Genomic DNA, 13,268 nt, shown 5'->3' on the forward strand with positions numbered 1-13,268 from the left:
GAGGATGAAGCTCTTGGGAGAGGGATTAAGGTTTCTTGAGCTTGCCTCAAGGATCGTGGAGCTACCGGTGTGCAAGAAAGAGGAGGATACTCGATCGAGCAACAAGGTAAGCTCACTACACCCGTAAGGTAGGCATTGCGTGTCGGCTATGTGAGAGGTAGCCATGGCCGCTCGGTTCGAAACACTTGAGCAATAAGTGGTCCGTAGGTCTCGGGGTAGAGCTCGAAGCTCCCCTCCAGTATACCATGTTGGTTTGAAATGTAGTCTACCCTTCAAAGAGCTCATGTCTCACTTGATGTACTAGATTTTTACACCTCCATAATATCAGTTCTTTCACACATGATAGTGGGGACGTAGTAAATGGGTTGGTATTGAATATCTACAAACTATTGCATGTGTCCTAACCACATTGACAACATAGTCTAACTTTTTACTTTTTACCCAGGTCATCCAAGGCCTATTGAGTTTTATGAGGGTGAGGAGATGACTTGATCCTAGTGGGCATATTGTTGAGAATCAATCTCATGATTAGTATCATCAACATGGCTGATATTATCTAGATAGCTATTGTCTTAATTGTGTAAAATGAGCAATGAGAGTGCCAAAGTCAGCTCCAAATCAATACCAAATGGTAGGCATAATATCCCATGACAAGTAGGTATCCATTTGGGCATGTGTAAGCATCAAACAACTAATGCTATTCAAGCATATGCAAGAATTGTCAATGTTTCCCTGTAAGCTATTATGAACAGTCTAAGAAATTGAGTAAAACACTCCCAAAGCCAACACCAATCTCAAGATGAGATCTCAAGTATCCAATGATGGTTGTGGAGTTTCCTATGATGAAGGAGATGGTCAAGATAGTGGGTTGATCTACCTATAGACAATATCTGTATATATTATTCTCAAAAAATAGCCTTTTTGTTTTCAATTTTAGACATACCTACACTTCAAATCAGTTCACAAGCTCTTCTACAAAGTCGTAGAGCTAAAGCAAGCTTCATTTTCATAAAATACGTTTTTGAATCTGAGTTTTCTAGATCAAGTTATGAGCAAAATAGTGACATTTGGTCAATCTGTAAAAAACTGAGACAGACTCATGGCTACTGACATGATGGCAGCTAGCTAGTTGGGAGGGTTTTAAGGTTGCAATGACTCAATGCTAATGTGGGGGGGGGGGGGGGGGGGTCCTAAATGACCCTCCCAAGCTCCCTCTTTAAGCTCAGAGGCAATGATAATGCTTATGCTTCACAATAAGAAAAAAGACATGGTTGTCCTATTTCTAGCTTGAAGTGCTCTTCCAAAAGAGCTCAAGACACACTCAATAATGCCCCAGCTCTAGCCTGATGAGGTTCAGAGGTGCCCTGATAGATGCCAAAGCAAATGAGATCAAGAAAAAACTCAATGAAGAGCTACCATGGATGTCATAGCTGCGAGCTTTCAAGCCGACCGTTGCTCCCCTATTGTACAAGCTCCCCAGGTTTGATACCAGTTTGAAGTGTGTAGATCAAATAGAGAATTGAGCTTTAATGGTGAATTCTATGCATGTGTGTGAGAGAGAGAGATAGAGACAATGAAAAGGTGTGTGTGTAAAATATTGTACCTCTTTTGGTTTTATGGATAGGTATATAGCATATAGAGTACAATACCGGGTGCACAGGACCAATGGTCAAGTACATTGCCCTTTATTCCCAACAATACTACATTTGGGATAGATATATACCATCAAGACAACTAACCATATCAATACCAAAAAAGTATCTTAGCTCACCCAAATCCTTCATCTCAAACTTTTGCTTTGAAAGGCCCTTGACATTAGCAATCCCACTATCACTATCACTTGTAATAATCAAGTTATCCATGTAGATGACTATGACGAACAAACCTGCATCACCCTTCCTCATATAAAGTGAGTTATTTGCATCTGAAACATAAAAGTCAATGTTGAAAAAAATACTATTTGATATTGTCAGATCATACTCTAGGTGCTTGTTTCAGCCCATACAATGCCTTCTTTAACTTGCACACATATATGGGATGCTCTACATCCTCATAACCTGCTAGTTACTCCATATACACCTCTTCCTGCAAATCATCATGTAAGAAGGATTTATTCACATCCATTTTCTATAAACTCCAACCTTTGGCTGCATCCAAAGCAATAATACATCTAAAAGTTGTCATTCTAGCAAGTAGATTGAATGTCTCTTCATAATCTATGCCATACATCTATGCATAGCCTTTTGCGACTAGCTTAGTCTTCTATCTACAAAATAAAACCATTTTCATTATGCTTTATTTTATAGACCTACTTATAACCAATAGCTTTCTTACCCTTGGATAATGTATTAGATCCCATGGCCTCTAATGCAATCATCTTCTCATCTATTTACTACATCCCAATGAGCATGACCAAATTGTCAAAATAAGTCGGATCAACATTCTCAATACCTTTATCACATAAGCATAATGGTGTGTTGCATAACCCTTAAAAAAATCTTTTAATAGGATATCTCACCTTGATAGACTTGTGTACCACTGGATCACTCAATGGAGCCTTTACATTTCCATGTGCTCCTCTCTATACACCTAGTGTCTTGACTAAAGGAATACTAAGCTCATCATCAAAGCTCTCTAACCACTAGAGTCTCCATAAAAAACTGCATGTTTGATAGATGCATTATTACCATATGACACTTTCTTCTTCTCTTTGTCACTACCTGCAACACTACTGGATGCATCTCAAGGCATGGGGCTACTCTTTAGTCTCCCAGCCAAAAGACTAATTGTAGATCTACTACTAAATAATATCCCTAGTCTACTAAGAGTTTGTTATTCCACTTTTTTTTAAATTGACTAACATAATCATCAACATCATCTAATGCATTTCCACTAGATGTATACCAATTGCTCATCTCATAAAAATTAACGTCATTTCTCACCCAAAACTCACCATTGACAAGATTATAATAATGATACTCTTTTTTTCTCAATAGAGTATCCAATGAAAATACATTTTTTAGCCTTGGAATCTAATTTCTTTCTTCACTCATTATACACATGAAAATATGAAATACTGACAAACACTTTTAAGTGTGATACATCAAGCTTCTTACTTGTAAAACATTCTTCAAGAGACATACCATGAACTGCAGCTATAGCATACCTATTCATAATGTAAACAACACTATGAATAACCTCAAACCAAAAATTCTTGGATATATTCTTTTCAACCACCATCAATACCCATGCAACTTCTACAATATGTCTATTTTTTCTTTCTACAACACCATTTTATTGTGGGGTATATGTGCATATTGTCTCTTTATTCCATGAGACCTCAAAATATCACTGAACTCATTAGAGAGATATTCTCCATGTCCATTTGACCTCAAGCACTTAACTTTTAAACATGTTTTTGTTTCAACAATAGTCTTGAAAGTTTTGAAGTGCTCAATTTTTGAAGTGCTCAAGTAGTTCATTCTTTTCCTTCATGAAATATACCCATGTTTCACTAAACTCATTAGAGAGATATTCTCCTTGTCCATTTGATCTCAAGCACTTAACTTTTTAACATGTTTCTGTTTCAACAATAGTCTTGAAAATTTTGAAGTGCTCAAGTAGTTTACTTTTTTCCTTCATGAAATATACCCATAGTTTTTTAGAACAATCATCAATGAATGTAACAAAATACTTTTACTGCCACCAAGAGATACATTCTGGATAAACCTCCAAACATATGTATGTACAACATCAAGTATATTCTTTCTTACATCTTTGTCATGCGAAAATAGTTGCCTTACTAGCTTCCCAAACTGATATGCTTCATTCAGAAACTTTATGTAATTTTACAACTCTAAATGTAAGCAATCCTTTGAACTGCATTAGTTTCAACCTTTGCAAATTTGCATATCCAATATGTTTCTTCCATATTTCAATGGCTACAACCATCCCTTTGTCTTTAGCATACATAGAAACATTTATAAATAGAGATTCCAACATCCAAAGTAAACATGTGATCAACTCTACTTTCTTTTGAAATCAATGTGTATTGATGATTAAAGTCTTCAACAAAACAACCCTTTGCATTAAATCTGACATGTAGCTCTTGCTCTACCATTTGACCAATAGACTCTCAACAGATACCAAATTCTTTTTGATGGATGACACATGTAAAATATTTGACAAACACTAACCAAAACAATGGAACTTTTTTAATATATGAAATCAAATTATATGAATCATCACTTTTTCTACAAAACTTTGACTTTATAAATCCTACATCCCTCCAAATCATTCAGCATAGCTAGTCATATGATTAGATGGAATCAAATCAACATAGTATACATCATCACATGTCCCTTTCCTTGTAACAACATTCATCATATGCTATGTGACAAAAATATACTCATTTTTGTTATCATTCTATCTTGAAGACTATGCATAATTTTATTGTCATTACTTGCTACTATGAATGTCATCTTTCTTATCAAAACAATGGGCTACAAAATGACCTTTTATTTCACAATAATGGTCGATAATACTAGAATTGCTAAAATCTCTACTCTACCATCCATCTCTTTCTCTAGAGCTCCCATGTCTCTAGAATTACCACGGTCTCCCAAAATCATACATATTACCAAATTGTTGATTTAACATGTTTTGTTGGTTACCACCAGCATGACCTATACCATGACCCCTTGAAAAGGATCTACCATGTCCCTTTCCTAAACTTGAGTAAAAAGCTTGGACCTATTCATTGATTCTTTCAAATGATTCACCCTACATCTTAATCTCTTCAGTAATGTTAAACTTTAGACAAACAAAGTGGAAAATCCAAAAAATCTAAAGCAGAAGACAAGGCCAAGGCAAAAGTGAAACGGAAGACAAAGGCACGCTAAGAAAAATATGGAAACACAAGAAGTGCAGAAAATTCCTAAATCAATGAGAAAGGCACACAAGAAAAAGAGCAAGTCAATACTTTTGTAAAAGAGTGCAAGGCGCATCATGATTTATTTTAAGAGCACCGAGCCGTGCAATTTGTAAAGGTAGATGGGCGGTAGGAAGGAAGCTAGGAAGATAGGAGGACAATGGGAAAAAGGGGCCGGCCATGTAAAAAAGAGGATAATAAGGGGATGACCGCCCAAAAGGGATTTAGGGTTTTGTATATAAAGTTAAAAAGTGAATGAGAAGCTCATTCTTGTGTGTGGTCAAAAGTAGCTCTCCTCCTCTTCTTCTTCTTCTTGTTCTTTCTTGCTTGAGCTTGTGCTAATTGAGAGAGGGAGTGAGTGTGTGAGGGTGAGAGACCGTGGTGGAGAAGATCTCTATCTTCTCCTATTTTCTTTTCTTCTCTTCTCTTGCTCATAGCAATGGAGCTTGGAGCATGGAGCTTGAGGATGGAGCTTGCTTGAAGCTTGTACTTGGATCGTAGAGCTACTGGAGTGCTCCGGAGAGGAGGCAACTCGATCGGGCATGGAGGTAAGCTCACTATACTCATAGAGATAGATAGTGTGTTGGCTATGTGAGAGGTAGCCATTAGTGCTCAACTTGGAATGCTTGAACAATAAGCGGTCTATGGGTCTTGGCAATTGAGCTCACAACGGATTCAAGCCTTGAGCGCTTGCACACTTCAAATCGAGCATTGAAGTAGGGTTTTCCCCAAACTTGTGCTCTTGAGGTAGATAGGTAGGAAGTGAGGGAGTTTGAAGAAATATTAGATCTCCTTAGCAAGTAGACTTTTGGTTTGTTGGATTTGGAAAAGCAGTTTGGATTAGTGTAGGTGTTTGCTTTGTGATTTGGATACATTAGGGTAGGAAAAAACAAAGGAAAAAAAGAAAAAACATGCATTAGGGTTTCTACTATCATAATAGAACAAGAGGGTTTGATTTGTTTGTCAATTTGTGTTTTTGAGTTTATTTTCTATTCCAAGTATACACAATCCTTCATTAGGGTCTATTCTTACATTCTAGAAGTTTGTGCAACCCCTCATAACCAAAATCATTAGAAACGAGTGATTTTTTTCATCGTTGAAAACTCATCCATAGGAATCAGACACTGTTACTAGAGTCAAATTCCCAGAATTGGACTCAGACAGGGTCTGATTCCTAGAATTGGAATCAGGTCTGATTTTTGAACTCGAACCAACCCATCCTGTCCAATCGGACATGCCCTATTCGATTTTGAGCATCGGACATCCCAGAATTAGACATGAAAATCGGACCATCTAGAATCAGAAACATCAAATCGGATTGATTCCAGAATTAGATGCACGAAAATTGGACGCACAAGGATCGGACACACGAAAATCAGACATCCCATAATTGGACATTCGATTCCTAGAATTGGACTCCCAGAATTGGACGCATGAAAAGCAGACGCACGAGGATCGAACACACAAAAATTGGACATTCGATAATCACACGTCCAATTCCTAGAATCCAACTCCCAACATCAGACGCATGAAAATCATACATACTAAAATCGAACCACTAGAATCGAACCAACTCATAATGAAACCACTCGAAGACTTCGACCCTCCGTTCGATCGGCTGATCGGACCAACCCAAAATCGTGCATCTGATTCTAATAATTAGACTCCTGAGAATCGAATAGAAAACTATCAAAATTGGACAAGTGAATAGAATATATATTTGACATATCTAAGCCCTCAAACCGACCCAGAGACTGTATAGAGCCAAAAGCACATCATAGATCTATCGCCAAGCTAAAATCTAGAGCAAGTAGTTCAAAACTTGGCTACAAACAGTCCTTCAAATCATGCATGGTGTTTAGCTTAGGTTGGAGAGAGAATGCATGCCGTGATATGTCATCCAAATTAGATCCTAGTGTAGTAATGGCACTACACAAGCATAGATTCTCACTTGCAAAACAGCAACCAAAAGTCCATACCCAAACAAAGACAAACAAAGACCCTAGAACCTCAATGGACCAATCTAGCCAACAATGGAAAAAGGCCACACCATAAAAACATGTATATGTTGCATTCGGGACCGCATCTAGTCAAAGCGTAATGGAACAACATCAAGCTACAATTGTGAGGATGATTAGACATGACAATCTTGATGATAGATGCACCTTGAACGGCACTACACAGACGACCCAAGACATTAGTAAAGAATCCACATCTAGTTGTGCATTTGGGGACTCAAGGGCATGTATCAGAAGGCTTGAATTTATAAGCCAGGACTTTGAAGATGAAGACATAGTATGACTTGCTTACCTTAGGGTCAAACTCAACCCAAAAAGAGAGCATAGTGTCGATGCTCTCATTGATGAAGGAGAAGATTTTAATCTCTTGACCTATGAAGCATGGACACTACTAGGCCAACTAGAGCTGACTAATGCAACTCTTAGTCCTTATGGGGGACACTCATAAGCACTTATAAGAAAGTGTAAAATCCTTGTAACTATTGAAACTAAAATCTTGCCTATCCTATTCCATGTTCCTTCGAATAGTGCTAATTGTGGAAAGGAAACCCTCCTAGGAAGACCCTTCAAAAGGGCGACGAAGTGTGAGGCCGATTATGTAGCATAGAGGATACACTTGACACTACCGAGTGTGAGGATAATCACAACCAAGGGTGACCTCATTAAACCTCAAGGAAAATACAAGGAACATTCTGACATATCAGGCAAGCCTAGTAACGAGAGCGAGGACTTGTTGAAAGAGTTGGTACAAGTGCATGTTGAATAGAGAGAATCAGTGAGTGAGGCCATGCTTGAAACAAGAAGGTTAAGTGACAATGCCAAGGACGCGGGATTTGGACTTACAAATATCGTAGAAGACCACAAAAGAAGCCCAAGCCTTATAGACAAAGGTATCGATGGAGAGCCAGCACAATGCCACGATGGATATCCAAAGTGTTGCTACATGCTCAAGGGTATTACGCAGGTAACCAATGGATTTGGGTACCAAAACCCATTGCTAAACCACCTCTGTTAGCTAAAGGCTAGAGATCATATCAAAAGCAAAGAAGTGTAGGAGGAAATCTAAACAAAAATCCAAGTCTCGAGTCAAAAACATTGGAGTGACTGAGCCCCTCGCGATTGAAATCAAGAAACCAAACATGACTGCTTGAAAGGTAGATCTGCAGCTTGATCCGTAGCCTAGCATGCTTAACAAGCAGATATCAAATATAACTGTCAAGTGTGCAGAAAGACCACTAGTGCCCAAGGAGCCTTTGACTTCCCAAGAGGATTATGAGCACCACAGGTGCAATGTTGCTCATGATAAGCCTGATTGCTCAACAAAGAAAATGGCAGAATTGTCAAACAGCATAATGAGCAAATGGTCCAGCCAATGCCAAGTCCACCTAGGAGTCCTAAAGGTCTTACAACCTCTTTCCCTAGATGGACACAGAAAGCACAACAACAGTCGTCAAGTGCAGTTGCTCGATCCCAATCTCTATCTCCATTTGAGCTTCCAAATTTCCAAGCTGCACGACATGACACCACCCTTAGCTCTCAGCCTAAGGATATGCCTGTGCAATCCATTGTGGCTAGCTCAACAATCGATGCTTGATCTGCACAAGTGAATGCTCAAAGGGCAACAAAAGACATGACCGCTTCCAATCTACCTAAGGACTTGTCACCAGAGTCGACTAATAGTAGACGGTCCACTGAACTAGCTGCTACTACTTCCAATCAGGAATCACAACAGTCACAGCCTTTGGCCATGACGATGCCCCTTGCGGAATGTGTCCTTAGCAATTCACATGTGGAAGAGGTGTCACAACCAACATCCTTGACACCTCCATCACTTCCGAAGCACCTAAAACCTAGGCTTGAGGAGAAATCTCTTGAAGATTTGGCCAAGGAGATGGTGCATCTGACCAATGAACTAAAGATGAAGTGCATGATGAAGCTTGATCAAAAGCTGATAGCTATCACACATGCGTATGTCCATGTGGACATTGGAAGGCCACCACCAGAGTACACAAAGCTCATAGCCAAACCCCTGACTTGGGATGAGTTCTCCCACTTTGTAGATGTCGCTGAAGAAGTCATAAAGGACATCCCAAAGGCCACAACTAGGGAATTGTGCTTGATACCCTCACTCTATATTGCCCAATGTGAGACAAACAAGAAAAAGCTCAAAGCAATCAAATGAAAAGGGAAAGGACAAGGCAACTTTGTGCAGAAATGGTACTCCAATCGGAGTTTGGTAGCTAAAATTGGCCATCGACCAATGACACTCACTGAGCAAAGGAAAGCCCTTTGGACATCAATACATGATCCGACCGACCTCATTAAGAGTGTTGGCAATGGTCCATGAGGTCTAGCTTTCTGCCACTATCCAAAAATATCCCTTGTATGATAAATTGCTTCTAGAAGAAGATCTGCATGTGGCTAGTAGGCTAGGAGTAGGGAGCATGGTACTTGATGTTAGCGCATATGTCTTCTGCCTCACTCAAGACCATGCAATCCTAGATCTCTATGCTTCCTATCAATACAACCCTGACTTCTTCAACTAGTTTTATCCAAGCTTACTTGACAAGAATCCTAAACTATCTCTTGGTTCTACATTAGATTCACCCAAACCTCTTGAGCAAGAGAAAAATAACTCTAAACACAACACCTACACTGATAAGAAGCAATGGAGGCATGTTCTAATGGGTAAGAACAAGAATCTAGAGCACATGCCCAACCAAGAGCAACTGCCAATGCAATTGGATGAGGGGATGAATGAAAGAGAATTGGCTAAAGATCTAGACTCTCCCCAAAGAGACACAGTTGTACCCTCACAACCTAGCGAGGCTGTTCAGTAGGCCGCAACTATGTCCCATGAGGACACACTAGAGAAAGGGAATGCTGAGGCCCAACTAAGCACATGAACAATTGACCTAGTTCAGGGTCCCGATTCTTCAAGGGATACACCTCGATTCCCTAAGAAAAAGAGGAGAAAAGAACAAAAACAACAACGGTAGCTGCAAGTGGTTGTAGATGCCAAGAAGATTGAGACCAAGAGTGCTAAAGGGCTAAGGAATAAAGAATCAAGTCCACCCACCACCAAGGAACCCATTGCCATCTCTCCTATCAACGATGAAAACTTAGATACATCTGTGTGTTTTGATAAATCAAAGCAACCATTACCATCAACATTTGCTTGCAACACTCAATTCACCGACAACAGAACTTACATTGAACAATCAAGAGTGGATACAACATTGTCATAATAGGTTGACGAAACTATACCAGTCACATCCAAGGAAATCCATGACACAACAGCAGTAAAGCCTCTCGAGAAACATGAAAACCTTGATAACATGAGCAATCCTATCACAATGTGACATGGATTCATAAATGTGTATATAAATAAACTATGTCTTTCGTGACTATGTATAGATAATACCAAAAAAAAGCAAAGCCAGCACAGACACAAGCAATGATAATCAAGCACATGTGATATGCATTGAAGTCAACACTATGGGATTGAGATAGGTGATGTCTTTTTGAGCTGCACATGCTCATTATGTTTGAAGCATATGACTTGGATGTACTCTCACGAGTTGTCAAGTGGATGCAAGATAACACATGCCTTTGTACGAAAGCGTTCAATGTCCAAGTCACCACAAGACCACCAACCCCACAAAGAGCCATTACAAAAAAAGCAACAAAAATACCAAGAACAAAGAGCCATGACGGAAGCCCTGTTTGCTAAAATAGAAAATCACCCTTGTAAATAAAGCACACATTGCATTTGAGCATGACCCAAAGCATAGTCATTGGCTACTCTCTCATTCTTGGCCAAACTCTATATCTGGCTCACTGCAGTTGCTATCTCAATTGTACTAATGTCTCACATGTTACAAAGAGGTTTGCAAAATCTCAAGTGTATCTCTCCATCTCAATGAATGTTCCTCTAGCAGTGAGGCTAGTAACACAATCAACCTTGTAATATCCATTTTTCACAACTTGTGGATCTTGACATTTCTCAGTCCAAATGAAAGGATGATTGCCTCAATGTATTGCATTGGTTGTATTCATTTTATCAACAAAAAAAAGGAGAGCAAGGGAAAAAAAAACAAAAAAAGAGAGAAAAGAAAAGAAAAAAGCACTCACGATCACAGGACATTACCTAGGGGTTCTCAAATTAAGTACATCCAGTGACCTTGACCGGCTGGCTTTGTCCCTAATCCCCTAGCCCTTTTACACATCCCCCATAATTGTTCAGGGCACATCTGTTGATGGACCTAAAAACGGGCCGGCACTGGCTCATGCACTAGCCGGGCCTCGTCACTACACACAAGACAACCCCTCGGCCTCGCGGCCAGGAGCGTCTATCAAAATCTCTACCTTCCTAAACATTGCGTTTATAATACGTTGTAGTCCAACTGATCCTAACCCAATATTACTCCTCAGAGGAAGTCCCTTTCACATAGCCAAAAGGCTCGAATCACATACACATGGGGTTCCTCCTACGACTGAATGCCGTCAACCCTCTGCGACTCTCCTACACCTTGGGGATTGGCCCCTCAGTGCGTCGCTCAACAAATAGACATTTCGCACAAACGTCGCTCAAGGTACCAAATAAACGTGTCCAGGAATGTACCATTGTCCTTACTTGATTTCCCCTTTAGGACCCACGTCTACCTGCAGCATGGGTACTTCACTGCCTCTCAACGTAGGTCATGTCCTCATAAACCAATTGCAATGCATGTCCAGGAGCTGATCACTGATACTTTTAAATTCTTTTCATGCTCTATGCATTTGGTAGATGCCTAGTGCTCAAACATTTAACAAAACAGCATTGTGCACAAGTGCAAAACCATTCTTTTAATGGTTTCCAACTACCGTTCGTGCTTCGTTGCATGGCCTAGCACCGAGGTGATCCTCATGCTACTAAGCTCTTAATTTTAATTATCATCCGTCCTAAATGCTATGCATAGAAATCAGCAACTTCCCCATCATCTTCACACGGTATTTAGACACATTTCAACTCCTCTACCCTTCCCCGTTTAAATAGTGCATCGTTGGATGGATTTATAGGGTATTTTGACATCATTTTATGTGAAAAAACCGGAAAAACACACACTAAAACAAGAAGGTGGGGTTGAACTAAAGCAAATCCTCATGCTTCAGTCCCCACAAACATTCACAAACATTGCTCTTATTTATCCTTATTTTTCGGAACCCAAAATGTATTTTTTCCCTATTTTTTAGGGTTTTTTCCACCATTTTCTTGTATTTTCCCTTATTTTCTTGCATTATTTAATTACTAAAAATTCAAAATAGGTTATGGACTGTGGCCCTTAGTTCCTTCTTGCAGAAAAATGAAAGTCTAGTTGATGTTCCTATTTACTTCTCCATTTTTATGCCAAAAACCCCCCATTTTCCCTTGTTTTTCCATGTTTTACGTGTTTTAGCATATTATTTTGAACCACAAAATGCATATTTTTCTGATTTTTTGATTATGACCAGCAAGAACTCATAGAAAACAGTAACATGAACAATTTTTATCCCACATGAACAACATTTCATCCATCAAAAGCCATAAAAGCTCAAATTTCCTTTGAAAATTTTAAATTACCGCTTATTTGCGTGTTTCGGGTTTCATGTCCATGGCTGTAAATTTGGAAATCAGCAACCCTTCATGTCCAGCACAATCACCAATCACCATTTCCAGCCCGTGGAGCAATCCGATCCATGCCGGACAAGCCTCCACCATTCTTTCTTATTCCTTCTTCTCCCCACATGAACTTGCCTTTAGAAGAGAGAGAGGGAGGAGAGAGAAAGACTGAAATCAGAGATCTTCAAAGAGGGCATCATTGCGCGAGCGAAGGGCGGCGATAGAGTTAGGATTCAGAGGGAAATGAATGCCCATGATCATTGGGGGGGTTGTTTGCAGGCTGGAGATGGAGGCATCAACATCATGGCGCATTTTTCGGCCGCCTGATGGCGCCTCCATCCTCACGATTTTTTCTCCTCCTAATGCATGAAACTTTCATGCTACATTAAAATTGGGCTCCCAAGGGTCACTTGCCCATTTGGCCAAACTTTGGTCCACCTTTTCAAATCTTGACCGGTTTCTTGGCCATTTCCCCGTCCGGACTCGGAATCGAGCTCTGAAAAATCCTGGGCGTCCGGCTTAGCATCCCGCATTGGCCAGTAGCTCGTGTCAACCCGCAGGACTGTCTGAAAAATTATGAAAAATCAACAAGTGTCGCTCGGGCGCTTAAAATCGTCCTAGATCGAGCCGCCGCCTTTGACATTGAATATTTTTCCCTTGATATTCATAATTTTTAGCT

The sequence above is a fragment of the Lygodium microphyllum genome, chromosome 25 (assembly GCF_053477565.2).
Source record: "Lygodium microphyllum isolate KBCC chromosome 25, Lygodium_microphyllum_v1.1.10, whole genome shotgun sequence".
NCBI lineage: Eukaryota > Viridiplantae > Streptophyta > Polypodiopsida > Schizaeales > Lygodiaceae > Lygodium > Lygodium microphyllum.